The sequence below is a fragment of the Larimichthys crocea genome, chromosome VIII, assembly GCF_000972845.2.
Source record: "Larimichthys crocea isolate SSNF chromosome VIII, L_crocea_2.0, whole genome shotgun sequence".
Lineage (NCBI taxonomy): Eukaryota > Metazoa > Chordata > Actinopteri > Sciaenidae > Larimichthys > Larimichthys crocea.
Window position 1 is genome coordinate 23733022 of NC_040018.1, and position 17209 is coordinate 23750230.

At 38.3% G+C, this 17209-nt stretch overlaps 1 long non-coding RNA gene across 1 annotated transcript; it reads left to right on the forward strand.

The window, feature by feature from the left end:
- Positions 1-1501: 1501 nt before the first annotated feature.
- LOC113746378 (uncharacterized) lies at positions 1502-17073 on the forward strand. The gene is made up of 3 exons (XR_003462815.1): positions 1502-1583; positions 6958-7165; positions 16238-17073. It is a non-coding gene; the product is annotated as an uncharacterized LOC113746378 (long non-coding RNA).
- The last annotated feature ends 136 nt before the right edge of the window (positions 17074-17209 follow it).

The window sequence follows — 17209 nt, forward strand, 5'->3', positions numbered from 1 at the left end:
TCCTACTGACATCTTGAAAATTAACACATTTAATAATTGAGTTTCATATCACAGTAAGCTAGGGGAAATTTGGGGAGCTGCTGGATGTGGTGACCTGTGAAAAATGGGGTTAATGAGATTAAAATGTGTAATGTGGGCCAGCTAATGACAAATGGACAGACTGCCAGAGTGACTATGGATAACAAAACAACTTTACCTCTAACTCAAACCACATTTGATGCGCTTTTAAAAGTGCTTTTCATATAGTGAAAGAAAAAAAGGCGATACACTGACACTAAAACAACAGATTAAATAACAAAAGAGACTCAAACTGCAAACAGAATGAAAAATGTCAAAGAAATACAATATGAATTCAATAATAGCATTCAGAAAATTGGCGTAGGATTTAATAAAAAGCGTTGGCAAACATGCATTTTCAGCTTGTAAAACTAATAAATATTGAGGCAAGCCCCAGATAAGTTCCAAATATGAGCAGCTAAAAGAGGTTTCACCATGTTTGGATTGAATTTTGGGAACAACCAGACCACTGCCAACCTCCAAAGTTAAGTGTGTTGATGCTGCAGTAGAAGATCCAAAATATATTTTGGTCTCAAACCATCACAATGACTGATGGGCTAAAAGAGCAGTATGTTTTTTGACAGACTGGAATTTAGGGCAAAGATTTGACATGTGGTGTAATGTGGTCTTTTAGGATCCATCTGGCTGAGAGCTTTTTTAAAAATGCCAGAGAAGTATCCTAGCAATAAAGACAATGACTAGTTCTTTAAAATCTTATTTGAACATGAATTTTGACAGCTAAACTTAGTGCTGAATCCACTTTGATTCAATGACAGAGATTTGTGCTGAGTACCAACTTTCAATCTTTCCTAGCACCAAAACTCAGAATCTTCACTTTTTTCATCCATTTTTAATCTATAACTCATTATATGATGCAAATGTGAATGTCATCTGCATAATTATGATCCCAAAATTCATTGTTTCTTAACAGCAATCAACAGGTTCAAGGCAGCCTCAGAGCCACAGTGCAATTTATTTCTGAAGTACCAACTGTACCTTATAGCAGCGGCCAGATGGGGCCACTGAAAATCTCACATCGTTAGTCAATGTGACAGATGGTCAAAAGTGGCTGGCTGGCTTTACATGTTTTATTTTCTTTTACATGACCTATGAGGAAATGGTTAATTATGATTCGATTATGTGTTTATTTGTTTAATTCAATGATTTAAATGAATTACATTAGAAAATAGCAGGCTGTTGTCATAGCAATATCAAATTATAGAAAGTATATAAGTAAGTAAAAGTATGTATTTTCACTGTAATTAGAGACTCTGTGCTTCTCATTGAAGTTACTGTAAAGTGTATTCAGTATGTGTAATGTTGTCTGTATGACTGCATTTTCCTGTCAGCCAGTTTTGATTGTTTCATAATGCAAAAAAAATCCAAGTTTCGAAATAAACAAGTCAAACCCTATCCCAACAAACTTATCTGTCAACTTTGGTCTGGAAACTAGAGTAAAGGTGGAAGGAGGAGGACTTAAAAAAAGAAGACGAAGAAAGGCATTAAAAAATAGCTTCCATGTGGAGGTCAGTTTTCATTTCCTACTGTTTTGTTTTTTGTTTTGTTTTTATTAAACTTGTGATCATAGTTTAATCACTTTATCTGCAAGTTGGCTTTTTTAAAGTTGCACATACTGAAATCTGATTAACCCAGCAGACTATACAGAGTTTGTGTTTTCACATCATCATGATGAATTGCAATGTGCACATTAACATCTTGAATCAAGGACGTTAATGAACTCATCTGAGCCCTGTTTACTGTATCTTTTGGTTTCTTTTTATTGGTCATGAAAGAAAATTCTTCATTTTTTTAACAGGTCTTTCATATTACTGCAGCTAAGAAGATGCTGTATCTTTTTTCCTCTTCTTGACATATGGCTGATAGAAAACAACAATAATACAAATGAGAGCCTTCGCTGCATGAGTAATTGAATGAAATAAAAGCCAAATTGCATTACTCAACATTTTCTACTTACAGAACCTGATAAGAAAAACAACTGTAATGCTGTAATACATTTTAGTGGCATATTACACATGCATCCCTAATTAGTATGTATAATAGTGTCACATGAGATAAGAAATTTCATAAATTGGATTAAGGTCATCATCATAAGGTCATCACACACAACATGAGCCTCTCTCTGAATAAAGACACTTTGGGGGGATTTTGTTGTCCTTGGATGTCATAGAAATGTTCTAGAGAGTTTTTATTCAGGGTGACTCAGTTGCTAGTTTGGGTTCATGTGGGTAGTTTCTGATGATTAATGAAGAAATAAGGGTTATTCCATTGTTGTGAGAGCAGAGCTGACCAATAGTCACCTCAATGGAAATCACGTCGCAGTGGTCAGTGGACGGTCAGGCGATGTTAGGTAACTCTGTACTCAGTGGTCTCTTACACCGTCTATTCCCCGTGGTGCATGGGGTTCTTGGCCACCGTTCAATAGAAACAGCTGGTTTTATTCACCACAAATGAATCATGTTAGAAATACACATGCACTCACTTACACACATACTGTATACATGCATGAACACCGTAATTTGGTCTAGCACATCAAATTAAACTGCACAGTCTCCTTTGGCTCCATTCCCTCTAGAATCAAATAAATTCATAAAATACATAAAGCAACATTATTAAAGAACCGCAGCAAAAGGCAGCTGTTGAAATGGCAGTCTCTGCTTCATTATTACGACCACACAGGCCATGGTTTCCCTTGTTCCCACGAAGGAGAGTCTCCTTTTCTCGGTTTACTTTGGTTGTGGTTTTTATTTGGTGTTTGTCTATCTGGCTATAAGAAGGCTGGATGAAATGTGTTTTTCATTGAGCGCTGGGGCCACATACTGCATCGTTACCAACTTCTTGTCATTCATGGATAAAACGGCCCAATTGTGAAACACATAAAAGCAAAGATATTTATCCTCAGCTTCCCAATGGGAGTAAAGTTGATGCATAAAATGGGCATATCTTTGTTGCTCATCACCTTTAGTGTGGAAAAAGTGCATTTACCACTGAGTACATAAATGTCCAAATCACTAAGTAACACAAACGAAACACACTCAAGATGTTGTGTGACCAACAGATGCACGTTGGGTTGCTCATGGTGGCACCTCCAGCAGTGATATCAACATTGCTGAGTGCGAGCACTTGTTCATTTGTTTGTAATAGTTTTAGTCACTTGACTGAATAAACTATCATGGTTATTACCAAAGTGCATTTTGCAGTTGGCATGAACACAAACACCTTTACACACAGACATGTAAACTTGTAAACCTACTACAGTTTTCATCTTCCTATTGTGAAAAATGACAGTCAACGGATGGGGAAGTTTTTGTAGACCAACTGATCGACAGATCACCCTGTAAAGCTGCTGGTTGCAGCTAAAAGAAAGGGTGGTCAGAAGTTGAAAAGTTTGATGAAGGTGAAATTTCCTCCCCCCAGTGAAAAGGACCAAATGATTTAGAGTTGGTTCAGGAAAGTTAGTCTTCACCTACTTTGGATATGTATGTGGAAATTAATCAACAAAAACAAAGTTCTGCTTGGCACAAAGTCACATAGTCAGATTTACGTAATGTTGCTAACGAACCACACCCACAGCAATGAGCAAGAATGATGACAGTGTTATGGAATTTGTTCAATTGAAGTGAGTTATCACTGTTAGAAAAATGTCTCATTGATCACATTGATCAACAAAATGCAGTTTATAACAGTTTGTCCTACAAAATCTGTTAAACATAAACTTCTCTACCTATAGATAAGCTCACAACGGTTTGATCAGAGCCTGTCAGTGCTGGGTTAATGTACTGGTACCACCAAGGCCAATGTGCAATATATATAATCTCAGACTTTCAAGTACCTTTTAGAGGTCCCAGTTCGTTTTAGGTAGCAACATGCCCCCACTGGCCTCAAATGTCATCAAGAGTACTTCAAGGATGTGTGTCGTCTCCATTCTTATTTTTTTTTTACCCTACTTTAGCTCAAAGAGTGCAGTCCTTTTTGATACTATCTTCCTTGGGTGTGTGGAAAACATAGGCCTCTCTTGAAGCCTTGTCTCTTAAGTCTTTTCTTTCAGACAAGTCCATGCAAGAAGAGGTTCAGCATCTGGACATGGGAAATAGTATGACCTTGAATGGCAAGAGGAGGTAGAAGAGTAACAAATTCCTCACATGAGGAACATGTTGTAACTGTATCTGTGTGAAGAGGACAAGTTCATAGCTCTAATTGCTCGATATCCTTACAGGAACTTAGACTGAAATCTTTCTTATTAGAAACAAGTGGCATTGTGGAGAGGCATCAAAGCTCCTTCATCAGCTTAGAGTATGGACCCACACAGGTCAGGAAGGAAGATTGGATCATCAAACAGTGTACTACCCCAAAGGTACAAATCTCTTAGCTGAAACCATACTCATGCTTGTACATAACTGAGAAATTATGGTACAGCAGTCCTGCAGTTGACTTTGATAAGCTTGAAGTATGATATTTTTCTAATGTTTAAAAATTCCATTGTCTTATTCTTACTTTATTCTTACTTTAACTATGTAAAGATGGTTGTATAGCGGACTTACAAAGTGCAGAATCTTTTCTTGAATGAACTGTTATCCCTATAAACACCTTCTCACCAATCACTTCTTCCAGTGCTGTGCTGATGTGAGTCAGTTTACCCTAGTCTGAAAAAAAATTACATAATGTTAAGAGATACAATACTGAAAGACTTTTTGGCAATCAGTGAATCACTGATTGCCAAAAAGTCACTGTATAACAGAGCTGAAATAAAGCCGACATTAGAGACATCTTTGTAATCTCACATCAAGTAAAAAATGTGACTTATTTTATTTCATCATAATGCAGTCCATCATGATATGCACACTGGACAAGCAACATTTTCCAGTCTCTACGTTGGCTAAATGTTAAAGTCTCCCTTGCCTGTTAAACACAAGCCCATCATGACCTCATGTCGTAGCGCTCCATAGAGATAACTTATTTTTAGTATACTCAGAAGACAAATTGATCCCTGTAACCTCTCTTCATCTGACTGATTTATTTGTAGCCAGTTTGCCATTAGCAATAATCTCAAAAAAAGCTGCTTGTCAATACAATATTGACAGGGAGATGTATGACACAAACCTGGCTAAAGTTTCCATGATTTACAGTTGGATACCCTGCTTCAATTTTGTTTTTATTGTCGTCGTGTTGCTCGGAAACTGATGGAGTGTTGCACGGAAACAGAGGAATATGAGTGTTGCATGCGTCTCTTATCATAGCAAACACCTGACTGTTCAAGTCAAATTAACACAGATGTGATTCATCAGTGTCAGAACAGATTTCTGGAAGGAAGCCTCTTTTGTAATACGACTTGCATTGCGCAACTGAAATGTTTTGGTGTTGGTTTATGTTTAGCAGAGACAAAGGTTAATAAGTTGACATTTGGCTGACCTTTGGACAAATGCTTTGGCTTGCTTTTTTGTGCCTGTCCTTCATTATTTCTGACAGTTAGTTTTATTACATCAGACAGCAGTAAATTAAGCAGAACCTGTCAACCTTGAACAACCACAAACTACTCCTTTTAAATGTCTTTATTTGGTCTCACTGTTACATTTCAGAAGGAGTTGAGGTGAAGGTGTTGTGTAGTATGTGCTATACTCTCACTGACATTTACCTGTGTCCTTTGCCCCACTGAGACAAGCTATGAACCTTATTGTCATGAAATTCAAACTGGAATAAGACGATTTCTTTCCTGCTCTCAAGCTCTAAAGATGTGGTACAGCCAGTGGAAAATCATTGTTTGGCTTACTTTACAAGGATTTGACCTTCCAACTGCTGTTCAACATCTGACTTTAAACTTAAGAAGCAGGCCTCTTTGGGAAAATATTTGTAATACTTCTACTACAGATTAGATGTGTTGAATGAAGGTGAAACACATGTACAGTGTGAATCATTTATACAAAATTCCTATAACTGTCAAACTTCTCAAGTTTCTGTCCCATTTGTCCGCAGTATATCAACCACTGTAAATCACGAAATCCTGTCTCCTGTTCTGTCTCATGTTGATTAAAGTTGTGGTTACTGTATGATGCGCATGCACATAACTCAAAGTGATGTGGGGAAAATACTTAGTATCCCAAGTAGGAAAACTTTTTGTTAGCTCCGAGTGCACATTGCAAAAATGTATATCAGCATCTATTCATCTGGTCAGAAACTTGTGATTTTAAAAAGGTGGTTGATGGTTTTGCACAACAAACTGATGAAGGAAAATGTCTGTTTTATAGTGAGGCAGCTCACACTGTTACTGCATGTTTATGGCTATTGTGCAAACATTTTTCATGAGCTGTGATCAATGCTTGATCAGTTTCAGTGCATGTTGGTGACATAAAGATGGCATACTTTTGGCTAAAGTTGTAAAAAAAAAAAAAGCATCACGTTGTTAGGCTTGCAGTATTACAGAGGCAAAAATAATCAAAAACAGGTGTGCGCTGTCTTATGATCATGACCAATAGTACTTGTTAGATTGTTTTGATGGTAGATGATGGGAAGTTCATTCATACTAATGCTTCTACTATGAAGAGTGGCATTGTGTTTTCTGCCTTCCTGCTTGGTAAACTTTCTCAGTTGTTTGTGTATTCAATCACATGAAATACAATCCTAGCCAAACAATTCATGACATGCTCACATAAAGTGGCCAAATTCTCTCTTACTCACCTCTGCACATCTCATCTTTAAGAATGAATTGCCATAATCAAAAGCTGGTTTCCTGCTAAAGTCACAGTGCACCTTTCCTCCCGTGTGAATTAACAATACCATTTTGCCCCCTTTGATTCCTGTCACCCCTATTGTACCTGCATAAGCTCCTATGATTTATAGGAGTATAGTTTGTAGGAGGCTTTGAAAGGCTTTCTTTTTCTCTCACAGGTGCAACCAGCAGTCAGCAGCTGAAAACACAGAAAGCAAAAGCAAGTCTAGCTTTGACGTGACACAGACCTCAACACAAGTCGCCCCATGCAGCACTGCAGCCACGTCCTGAAGCTGTGTCAACTGTGATGAATTTGGCTCAGCTTGACAGATGGATGATGATGTGATGAAGTAGCCTACACAAGGAGAAAGAACAACAATAGAAAGGGTAAATGTGATCAGTTTGAAAGCTGGAGCTTTGTGTTATCACAGGTGAGATGCTACTAGGTATTGACATTGAGTTAGTAGGATGTTTTTCACTGTAAAGGAAGTGCACACATATTCAACAGCAGCTTTATGATAAGCAAAGCTAACTAGCTGCTGGGAGTAGCTTCAGAAGAGGCATCGATCTTATCTAACTCTTGGAAAGAAAGCAAAAAAACATAGACACAAAATATACTTTAAGCATGAGCGACAGCGATATCTACTTCAACAGAAACTCAATACTTATCAGTGCAGTATGTCTGTTAAAGTATGTCACAATATTCTCCAAGTGCTGCAGATTAGAAACACCGCAGTGGAGATATCGCTAAAGTCAGAAAACAAGGAACTATAAGATTACAACTTTAATTTGCAGAGACAGGAGGTTACCAAAGAGCGTCAAGTTGTAGATAAAGCTTTGAGTTATTGAGGTTAGCCACCTGTAGCAAATGTTGCAAGAGCACAAATAGTCTACTCCCTTCTGACAACACTTACAGTATTAGTTCTTAATAGGGGATTTATCTTTCACTTACTAAAAAAAATTCCTGTCCCATGTGTAACCTTCATTAGTCATGCGAGTGGTACTTAATGTAAGTGTAAGCATTTATACTGACTTTGTGGGAGGATGTTTTTTGACAAATGACAAGCTGTGAAAACTGATTCAGGTAGGTCATTCCTCGGTTACATCTTAATCAGTCACACCAGAGGGGAATCCCGCTGTAGTAGCACTGTGGCCCAGCCAGGCAGAGAGACCGCACACTTTGTGTGTGTTCAGTGATCGGTTTAATGGGGTAGAAACCGTGGCTATGTCTGGAATGCCTGCCAACGCGGCCATGACCTCCTCGGACGGGGGGGATTACAAGCTGTGGGAGAGGACGGAGCATCTTTTTTCACACACTGGGCAGATCTTGTGGTCAAACCTGCAGATCAGCAACATCAAACGTGAAAAGAGCCTCTGACTTATAGACGCTGCCCTCGACAGTTTTTCTGCATATGCAGTCTTATGAGGTTTACAAAGACCCCTTGCTGACCCACAATACAAATACTGTGTGGTGTAGAGCAGGCTCATTGCATTGGGGATGCTAACTCATTGTAAATCCCCTCTGATGCACATCAGCTGAACGTTTTCTAGGATGTAATGATGATATAATGATGCTTACTCCCTGAGGTCAAGCAGCAGAAGTTAAGCGACAGTGTGCAAATTACTACTTGCTCATTTTTCATGGGGCATAAATTATATATATATAATTATATATATTATGATGATGATAATATCCTCACCTCTCCAGGCACCACTACACCACTACACCACTGTAAATACTGTAGATTGGGTGTAAAGAAAAACACTATGAGAATTTAGCTCTTTGCAACAGAATCTCAACTCCTTCACAGCAGAGGTTAAATACTTTACCCAGTGACACACACCCAGGACTTTCAAAAGGCCATGACCAAATGTAACATACTGTATGATTGCACTGAATTCCCAGCATGCATTGTCACAGTGAGAATCAGAGCTCTACGCCTGGCAGTGATCTATTGCTTCAGCTAAATGGGACCACATGCAGGAAAAAGTCAGATAGTTAGAACTCTATTATTCAATATGACTTTTATGAAACAAATTGTGCAAACAGGCTCTGTGATCAATGCTTGATCAGTTTCAGTGTACATTTTGGCGACTGTTGGCAGACTTTTGGCTTTGGCCTAAATGTTGTTAGGCTTATAGTATTTCAGAGGAAAAAAAAATCAAAACCAGCTGTGCCGCGTCTCATGATCCCATGCGGCTGATCAATAATACTTGTCTTTTCTTTTGATAAATAACAACAGGAAGTTCATTTATGGTATGGCTACAACTATACAGAATGAGGGGCCTCCTTGTGCAGCAGTTTTGGGTGTCTTGTGCTAACGTTACTTATGCAAGGTGACTTAGGCATTTAGCTCTTTGCATCAGATTTTCTATAATGTGCCCCTCCTTCACAGGAGAGGTTAAATACTTGACCCAATAACCACTACAGGACTTTCAAAAATCCATGACCAAATGTAACATACTGTATGATTGCGCTGGATTTCCAGCATGCGTTGCACAGTGCACAGTGGGAATCAGAGCCTTACTCCTGGCAGTGATCTACTACTTCAGCTAAATGGGACCACATGCAGACAAAAGTCAGATATATGGCAGTGAAAAAGTGTGTAGTTGGAGCTCTGTTTCCCCACATGACTTTTAATTTACACCATGCAGCATGAAGTAGGGATCTGAATGGGGAAAATGTGTAAATCTCCTCAGTGAAACTGCAAATTAAACAGCTCTGAAAAGATAATGTGAAACCTTTGTCATGAATCAGTCTGCACAGGCTGAACCACACTAGCACAGCTGTATGTCCCGGGACAAGCACTGCTGCATGCATTAAGTCACACACAGGGATGGTGGTAGAACACACACAATGAAAAAGACAGGATTATTCATCATTCTGTTTACACTCAAGGAAAATATTTTATGTCTTCACTGTTGCCTTAAAGGGAACATAGACAGGGCGACAAATGGGGCCGATTTTTCTCTCACTAATGACACACTAAGAGGTTCTGCTCACTGTCCACTCAGCAGCAGGCTTCCCAACTTAATTGCTATGCTATAATTAAATGGACATTGTGCTTCCTAAGAACCCAGAGCTAATCAGATCAGCTTGGATGAATAACGATGACAGGCAATACTAATTAGAGCTGCACACTAAATCTTACTCGCTGTATGTGGGGTCTTGCTACCACACAATGTTAGCATGTGTTCTTTATGTGTGTGTGGGTGTGTTAGACAAACAAGGCAATATTGCAAGAGCTCTAAAACTGCAAATGAAAAATTATTGGCACTCACAAGATCAATTAGAGGCAACTGCACAATGTATGTACTGCATTACTGTTGTAGCCACAGTCACAGCAAAGAACGCTTTCTGAGGGATGAGGTCAGGTTAAAGATATTTTACTTTCACTAATTTTACTTTTCCTACTATAATACACAATAACTGTCAGTACATCAAAGATTAAACATATTCAGAGTACATATTCAGTACAAGTACAATACCTAAGTACAATTTATAACATAGTAATGCAATTTTAGACTTTTTAGACTGCACTTCTTCTTCACTATATAGTCGTACTTTATACATTTATCCTTGTTTTCTGCCATCCTCCATCCCGATTTTGTTTTGCTTCTTTTCTTCTTTGATTCAAATATTCCTGCTCTCTTGGCTCTTCTTCTGCTAAATAATAAGTGTGATCCTCCATTTGTCTGGATTTAACTTTACAGACTACTAACAAAACACAACAAAGTTAGCTGTTAGAAACTAGCAAGCATGTCCTCCTCCTCCTCTAGGCCACATCTGCCATCTTCTTCTTCTTCCTTTGTCCATTCTAGGCTACTGTAATAAATATAATAGCTGATGTTGTTTGACCCGCGGTATATGTAAATAAAAAGGCTAAATCTAAGGTAATAAAAACATTACATAAGGTGACTATATACCACTTAAAACATAGTTATGTATATTATATTCCATTTCTGCCAATAAATCACCCTAAATGTTACACACTGTACCTTTGGGCTGTCAGATATATGCAATCATCATATATTATTATATATACTGGTGGTTTCCAACTTTTTTTACTTGTGACCCCTAACCAACGAGCAGTGGCTACTTGGGGCCCCTTGTCACATGTTTCCATGAGTCTAGGAGTGGTTAGAAGCTCTACTGAAGTGACATTTCCCCTCTAAACTTTTCACATGGTTTCATTTAAATAATTGAGGCCCAAAGAGGTAAACCTGTGCAACATTCCTGCAGAACCAGTGCTTTCGTTTGTAATATTTGAAGTAAATATTGCTCATAATACTTCTGCCATTATTCAGAAGTGTCTCTCGCCATTCAGTCCACTTCACAGCACACCTGTCTCTAATTCTCTTCTGTTAGTTTATGATTTTTACATGTTGCCTTCCTGCCTGCTACTGTTTTGGATTTGTTTCACTTTGCAGACTGACTGCCTGTTGCTGATAAGTGTTTTGATTTTGGACCAAGTAAACATAATTTTAATCCTACCTGCTCTGTTCTTGCATCCAAACATAAATTACCAAAATCATCACAAAAACTATTCCCATGAGCATTTTCTGATCCATCACACCGGATTGTTGTTTAAACCAAAACTGCCTGGTTAATGGGAAAAGATTGTGGTCATGATTAAAAGAAACAAATATAGTTTGTTGGTAGGAGACAGGATACAAACTAGACCTTATGGTGCCAAAGTCAGTCACTATCAATTATCAACTATATGCGTTTTTTTCTGTTTCTTTACAACATTATAACAATTTCATCCTTTGCTTCTGTGACACTTATTTTGTTTGTTTTGTTTGTTTGTTTGTTTTTTTTGCACTAATGTAAGAACTCCCTTATCTGGCGAATTGCTAAAAAGGTAATTTTAAGCATTTAAACAAACCGCCATCTTTCTGTAGCACCAGTTGTTTCACCAAACCAGGAAACAAGACGCAACCTGAATCCCCATCAGCAGAACTACTAGGTCCTAACTAACTACTATAGTTTAATCTTAGTTACTCAAAAGTCAGTAAATGGCAGTTTGAGTTAGCATTTTCTATCCCCATATATGAAGACATGAGTTAAAACTACCTCTCTAATCACAACAGGGTGGCTGTTTTAAATAAGGATTTACAACCCACATTAAAATCAAGTCAGGTTTCCTGGTTACCACAAGACTTAGCATGACAACCACTTTCTTGTTTTTAAAGCAACACTAGCTCTGTTTATGAGGAACTATAAGTATGACTGGAACACGTCTTTGGCCAATCAAACTGTTTGGTTGAAACTACCTGTTGTTTTATAGTTTCCTTTTACTCGCTTTGCTTAAAGAATATGTATGCTGAAAATACAGGACAGACCGGCAGTGTTCCCATGGTCACTGACCTAAATAAAAAGCCGTCTTCCATCATTTCCTTTATGAGGACGACTAGGCACTTGTCCCTGCAGACTTACAGGTCAAACCTCAGAAACCTGTCAGAGGCACTGAGGGCCCAACTAAGATATGTGAGATGCAATATAAACAAATAACGAACAAATTGGACTTCAGGCAACAAATAAATTCTGCAGTCCTTAACAAGGCGGGCTTTATTCTACAGAGAAGGCAGTTCGGGAAAAGGGTGGGAAGTGGTGATTTTAAAACTGTAAAGGTACCAGTAAGCAAGAGCAGATGGGGACAGCAAGAAAACCTCTTGTGGTAAAGCCCTCAAATTGCTCTGTGTAAACGTTCCGTTTTATTATTCGGCTGTCTTTACTATTCCCTGTAAATTCGGAGCTTGTGAAGGTCGTCATCACGGTAAAATGCAGAACGCATATACCAAGGAAGTTGTGTCATTAGCAAACAATGATTTGAGCAAGCAAGGACGAATTAAAAGCATTTGGGTTAATCAAAACCATCTGATAATGAGCGACAAACGGCCTACTGCGCAGAGTGTTAAAGAGGTAACTATTGAAAGTCAACAGTGGAGGTCTGTAACACAATAAAGTCTTTCTAAGTCTCTACTTTTGAAGTTATAAAGGCAAGACAAATATGGTTACTCCCTGAATACTTTTACACTGTAAGTCATTATCAAATCATGATGAGAAGGCAGAAGTACAAACTTGTTGTTACACACAGTTAAGAGTTTTATATCTCTGTCATTGGGTGTTCCCATTCAAGAAAACTGAGACATCCCTCCAGATGTAATTCTTTGTGGTCTATTCAGATGATGAACAATAGCAGAATAATTGTACAGTTACATTCTTAATTGATTTTCAATCATCAGTTTGGCGTAGAATGAGGAGGATATACGATATTTGTTTGGTTTCGTGAACAGTGTCCTATGACTGAAACTTCAAGATATATGCATATATCGGTACTGAACGTGCCCTTTTCTGTAACCATCACGCCGTTGCTGTTTTCTTATTTTATTAGCAACACCATTTGTCTTACAAGACAGTTCTCTGTGTAAGACAGCAGAGAAAGGGAGAAAATAGGGGATTTTCCAGCCCTGTAAAACTTGAGATCTGAGATCGCATTCTCACATGAGGACTGACGTGTGAAGTTAATTACATAAACATCACAGAAAGGGCTGTTTTCGAAAGTTTAGCACCTCTTATGAGAAACAGGCAGCCGTGTGTATATGTGTGTGTGCAACTTTGTGATTGTACCTGCATTTGCTAAACGTCTGGTGTGTGTGTATATTTATATATATACAGTATATGTGTGCGACTGAATAGACATATGTGTGTGGTCTATATCCCTGTGCAGCCTGACGTTCACCTCCCACCGTGACACACGGCAAAGAAAAGGGGTTGATGAGGAACAAAGGGGTTAATAGGATCTGGGACAGGCTCTTTCAGGTCAACATAGCCATGACAATAGACACAAAGTCTGTCACACTAAGTGCCTGGTTTAGCTAGAACAATTTAAATTAAGCATTTTATCTTTGGGTCTTAGTGTGTCTGTGTCAGTGACATTATAGCGTGAGACACAGAAAACATCCTCCCTGGTCTGAGCAGCATGGTTTTGATCTGCACTCCTAATTAAGAACTTATTGTGATAAGACTGGCTGAAACATAATAAGCACTATGAGGATAGTAAGCAGTAAATAATAAAGCCCTTATAGACTAGATATCATACTCTTTGAAGATATCAAATAATACATAATGCTTTGTTTTCTCTTTCTTTAAAGCAACATATAACGCTTTGAAAACTCCCAGAGTTGACCTTCTGTGCATCACATGTTGAGCCTGAAATGTTTCCCGTAACATCATTGTCACATAATCATCTGACTTACATTATTGGTTTACTCCTATTTATTTATTTCCCCTGGCAAGGGAACAGAGGCGAGGTGACGCAGAGTCGCCAGAGTCTGGTGGATGGGAGTGGTTGCGTTGTATGTGGAGCAAGCTGTTAGGGCTGAGGATAACAGCTTGGCTGAGTAAGCATGGCTCATACTGCAGTGATTAAAAAGGTAGAGATACAGTACATATGTGTCAATACTGATCAATCTTTTATTTCACAGTTAACTGTCTAATGCATGTATGATAGGAAAAATTAAGGGTGTTTAATCAGGAATTTTTTTTTTCTTTTTTTTTTTTATATTTGCTTAAAAGCTGCAATTTGATTCTCAAGTTGCTTTTAGAGTAGCATGTAGATCTTTTAGTAAGGAAAGGCATTGTAGTTGGTGTCCAGCATGGTATTTAGTAACTGTTACACTTAAGGCAAGCTGTTACTTTAGTGAGATTGGGTTTTTAACCTGAATGAATAAAGTGAATAAGTGAATCTATTCCTTCCTTCTTAAACAAATACTGTCATAGTTTCTGAGAACAAGACATCAAAGCCCAGTTTGCTGCTATGAAACTTCCTTTTTAAACGTGTGTAGTGAATCTTTATGTAAATAAAAGTAATACCACGCTGTAATAATGCTGCATTAAAAGCTTTCCCTTCACATTCTACTTAGAAGTATGCAACTAATTAACTACCAATGGCTTTTCTTCAATCAAACAACAAAAGTAGGATATATTCCTTTGATGAACATCCATTGAATTTTGATGACAACAGGCGAATGCCATAATGTTCAAATAATAATCTGGACTGAATGTGGTCACAGTCCTAGTTCTTCTCTTTTTTTATATCCCCTTTATAAGACAGTATCTACAAAATAAGCTCCAGCCCAGAAAATGTGGTCCTTGAATTCTCCAGGGTTGAAACACCACTAATAGCACCCTTCAACAGCATCCTTAAAACCCATCAGAAGTTCAAAAATGCATTTCGTGCAGAAGGGCCTGTGAGCAAACACAACAATGGAGATAGTTTGAACAGAAAAGAGTCTCACGTGTTTTTGTTTAACGTTGGCTGGCCCATTGTTTACACAGAGAGACACACTGAGTCCAGCTGCTCTGGAATATTTGGGCCTCGCAGTCTTTAACACATCTTCATTGTTGCTCTCACCAACCTCTCCCCTGCAGCTGCAGTCATGCACCATGCTGTCCCACTGAATGCACAGCAGGGACCATTTGCTCTGATGGAGATATCTGTATGAATACGCAGCCTAGAGCGTAATATCTGTGATATTTCCATTACATTCTGACTATTATTAGCTTCAGACAGAGCACATGATGACAGGTGAATCCTTCTCTCCGCTGCCTTTTTATTTGAAAAATTATGCAGCATTTTAAAGAGGAGAAAAGCATATTAAGGAAAAAAAAAAAATGGGGAGGGAAGGCAGTGTCAGAGAGGGGAGAATTATATATATATTTTTCTCTCTGCTGAAGGGAGGGTAGTCTTTTTTAGGAGAGGCTCCGGGTTTTTTCAACTTTTCCACGTCCTTGATTTCTATTTTATTTTCAGACATCTTAAATAGGTCATCAACCATTCGGACTTATTGTACAGCACTTTTAATAAAAAAAATTAAATGTACCAGTAATCAAAACTTTGGTTTTCCCGGTCGAGCTATAGAAAATTGGCTACCATCCATAGCTATTAAAAGTCATGCCTTGTCTGCAGATGACGTCCTCAACTGGCTGCATGTACAGGTAAAAAAGAGTAGGATCTAAGATTGAACCTTGGGGAACACCACAATTAATTGTCTAGCTTTTTGATGAACATTAATGAGATGAGACTTAAAACACATTACAACATAATTTGATCCAATTAAAATGTATGGATGGATGGATGGATTCAGGACTGGGGTGCTAACTGTTTATTCATTAGTTTTTAAATTCAAAAATAGAGAGGAAGATGCACCATTTTGTTACTTTATTATGCCATCGCTTTAGTTATTGATGATTAAACAAATTATACCAATCCAATACTGTTATATTATCTTCACATACAAGTGGGGAGGGTGTTGCAGTTTTCTTCTAAGATATTTCAAGATATTAATTAAAATGTATTTTTAACATTTGGATTCAGCATTTTATCCACATTATATGAAAGTGGTAACATGTTTACATGTTTGCTCTGCTTTGTCTTGCTTAAACAATCCCAGCAACCTGGACGCCATCCCTGTCTTCTTCAATCCAGCAGGCATTTGATCCGGTGCCGACAGACTCGAGACCTCTGACTGTGCTGTGGCTTCAGGTCCCAGAGCAACCTGAGCCAGAGAGGGGTTAAAGTTCTGAGTTGGCACAAAAGGGCGTGAAAGCTAGTCTAATCGAGACAGAGTGTTCATTAATCATGGTCACAGAAAGCTATAATAAAGGCAAAGAGGCAGATCTGATCTCAGTTATGGTTCTCTGATCTTCCACCAGGTCTGAAGTGGGCTCCAGATGTGTGGGCTGACAGTGTAATCACACACACATACACACACTGGCCCATGCACACATATTATCTTCCACATAACATCCACATGCATTCACGTCACACACAATTTTGTAAAATCATGTGCAGGAGTTTGTCTTCAAAGATCAGAGAGGCAGGGTGTGTTTGCTTTAACAAAATGTAGCTCAATTGTGGCGTTATTGTATTACTGAGGTGGAGACAGCAGCTTCCACCTGGAGTTACAGCCAGGTCTTTGGCCTCACTTCACAGACATTTAGTCATTGTGTGTGAGTCAAAAGCAAAGTCATGTTTTCCTGGTTTAGTTCAGTTCGGTTATAGTTTTGGCCAGCAGATGCTTTACCTCAGAGATCCACAAGAGGGCAACATTGAAGCAGTTTTAGGAGGAATCATGGGTAGAATTTCAAAGTTCTCACAATCCGGACAGGAAATCATGTGTCAGATTAAGACATTATAAGGCATGCCAATTACTGTAAACATGACAAATACAAGTTTTATATATTATCCCAAAAACAGTGCTCCAAAATCTAATATACATCCACATATATATTTATAAACCTTTTTAGCTTTCTTCTGTTGTCTCATATCCTTTTTCATAACAATGTATATATAAATATATACAACAACAGAAGTATGATTTATGTGTATTGTGAGTTGGTGACTAAATTGTCCATTATCTTCA